At 38.5% G+C, this 2,970-nt stretch overlaps 1 protein-coding gene across 1 annotated transcript in view; it reads right to left on the bottom strand.

Annotated features, from left to right (window-relative positions):
• The window catches only part of LOC130176568 (nuclear factor 7, ovary-like), a 1,688-nt gene extending 1,524 nt beyond the window's left edge, over positions 1-164 (bottom strand). Inside the window, exon 1 of the mRNA XM_056387728.1 lies at positions 10-164. The gene's annotated coding sequence lies outside the window, so the exon portion shown is untranslated. The remainder of the gene's footprint in view (positions 1-9) is intronic.
• Positions 165-2,970: the final 2,806 nt, after the last annotated feature.

The following is a 2,970-nucleotide window of genomic DNA, read 5'->3' as shown; positions in this document are numbered from 1 at the left end:
TAAACTCACAGTTGGTGTGTGGAGTCGCTGCAGGTTGAAGTTGCTGTCGTCCTGTTTTCCCTCCTCTCTCTGTAGAAGCTGTTGTTTTGGTTTAAAGGTGAATCTCTTTAAATGTTTCTCAGCATCAACGTGTCTCTCACGAGTGACGACCAGTATGAAATGGTATTTCCTGCTTCGTCTCAGAGTATCAGGAAAAGGGTGGAGCTTTAACAGACTATTGCTGAGAACAGTGTGCAGAGCTGTAAAACCAGTTCTTCTTGTTGTGTTTGTTTGTACATGTACGTTCATATATTTCACCTGTTTCATACAGTGATCCGTGTTTAAGTGATATGAAATTAAATGAATACTTGAGGCATTCAGATCATCTGTCCTCTCCCACCCACAGTCTAATCACAGTGGAGCTGCTGGTTGATCTCTGCAGGAAGAAGGTCTGACAGGCTCTTTAAAGTCAAGATACAAGGTGGATCACTCACTAAAGGTTTTTCATCACACACTGGACACTCAGGGTTTGAATTATGGGGGAGTGGGGGCTCTAACCCCCCTGATTAAGACTGGGACCCCCCCAAAAGTGTTAATATTAGCTAGTTTCTCAATTTATAGTTTAGCTATCTAATGTTAGCTAGTTCCTAACTTTAGCATTAAGTTACAGTTTAGCTAACTAATGTTAGCTAGTTCCTAACTTTAGCATTAAGTTACAGTTGAGCTAACTAATGTTAGCTTGTTTCTAACTTTAGCATTAAGCTACAGTTGAGCTAACTAATGTTAGCTTGTTTCTAACTTTAGCATTAAGCTACAGTCTAGCTAACTAATGTTAGCTAGGTTCTAAGTTTAGCATTAAGCTAGGACAGGAAGTTGACAAAGTGTAGCAGGAAGACGAGAACAACAACATTCAGCTGTTTGTCACTGAGCTGCTGAAATCACACTCAGTGGACATGAACACGTTTGACTGCTTTATTAGTTCATGAAGAAAAAAGTCATCAGTTAGTTGAGTGAACAGACATCATCAGTAATTAATGAGAGAGAAACAGCAGAGATCAAAGATATGACACGTTGTGATTGTGAACAAACTGGACACAGACTGTGATCTGTACAAACACTGTTACTGTTACTGTCCTGAACAGGAGGAACAAACCTCCAGTCCTGTCAGCTCTCTACAGGCAACATGGACTTCTTCTACACATTAGACCATGTTTGAATGACAGGAAGCAGAGATCATGTGACATCCACGTCTGAAGGTTCAGTGGTCAGAGACTCTTCAGGATCAATGAGCTCTGGTTCCATATTTCAATCTAACAGACAACAGCTCTGAATATTACACACTATATCAACACACATCAACACAATGATATTTATATACATTATATAGAGAAATATACAGTGATGCTGTTACACATTCAACCTGCCCCCCTCGACCCCCCTCCACCTCCCTCCATCCCCCTCCACCTCATCCACCAACAAAGATATTTTAAAATATTTTATATTTAACCATCATGTTCTTCATCTTTGTTCTGTAGTGACACTGATCTTCACTGGTAATATCTTCAATTTGTTTGATTGTGGTAAAGAATGGAAACATCCTCTCAGTGAAGGTGTGTGTGAAGGTGTGTATGTGTGACCAGTATGAAATGATATTTCCTGCTTCGTCTCAGAGTATCAGGAAAAGGGTGGAGCTTTAACAGACTGTTACTGAGAACAGTGTGCAGAGCTGTAAAACCAGTTCTTCTTGATGTGTTTGTTTGTACATGTACGTTCATATCTTTCACCTGTTTCATACAGTGATCCATGTTTAAGTTATATGAAATGAAATTAATATTTGAGGCATTTAAAGGCAAGTTACAAGGTGGATCACTCAGTCCCAACAAGTCCTCCAATCCATACGAGCATGTCAGCCATTTGTTCCTACCCTCAAATACAACCCAGTGTGTCTCCTGAAATATGCGTATTGGACATCGGTTGTCATGGTTACCATAAAAAAGACGCAACATTGCCGTGGTTACTATAATAACAGTAACTGTTATGACATATCACAGTTCAAATTATGGGGGGTTGAGGGGGTCTGACCCCCCTGATTAAGACTTGAAACCCCTCCCCTAAAAAGAAGTAAAAACAACAGTTTTTAGCTTTAATTTTAGCTTGTTTCTAACTTGCCTTAAGTTATAGTTTAGCTAGTTTCTAACTTTGGCATTAAGTTACACTTTAGGTAACGAATTGTAGCTTGTTTCTAATGTTGGCTAGTTTCTAATTTTAGCCTTAAGTAATAGTTAAGCTAACTAATGTAAGGTAGTTTCTAACTTTAGCTTTGAGTTACAGTTTATCTAACTAATGTTAGCTAGTTGACAGCGTGTCATTTCATTTCCAGTGTTAGCTTGTCACTTCATTACCAATATAAGATCTTGTATATGATGTAATATTAGGAAATCATTGGCGCTCAGTCATGGGCAGTGAGATAATGGAGGATTAGTTGTTGAAGATGCGATTTAACATCAGTATAGAGTTTATTGTTTCATGTTAATATTCTTTTTGTGTCTGAGGTGGTTTAGTTAGTCTTTTGCCTGTCTGATATTAGCTTCTAAGATAGGGACTCTCTTTGTTTTCACTCTGGAATCATTATTGTATAATTCACACACTGTTAATATATATACCCAAAATTAGAGTAATACTGTGGTAACACGTGTTGTTGCATGTTTACCTGGTAAAAGGTAAAAACCCACCAAAGTAATCTGTTGTCAGACTGACAGAAATCCCAAATAAACAAAACTAAATATAACAGATACTGATGTGTGTATCCAACATATTGTTTTCCCAGTTGAACATCAGGTAACTGACTAAACTACTTTTCACATGTGGGTGCGACAACTTTTCTCTTCCAACAGCATCAAAACAAATCCAGTTTTTAATTTTGATTCCAGTTTTGTGAGCCCGTGTGGGTGGACTGGGATCCAGCTCAGGTCACGGTGGACTGTTTGATGC

This window comes from Seriola aureovittata, chromosome 2, assembly GCF_021018895.1.
Source record: "Seriola aureovittata isolate HTS-2021-v1 ecotype China chromosome 2, ASM2101889v1, whole genome shotgun sequence".
Taxonomy (NCBI): Eukaryota; Metazoa; Chordata; class Actinopteri; order Carangiformes; family Carangidae; genus Seriola; species Seriola aureovittata.
The sequence above is the reverse complement of the archived record's forward strand: the minus strand, read 5'-3'. Positions and strand labels throughout refer to the sequence as shown.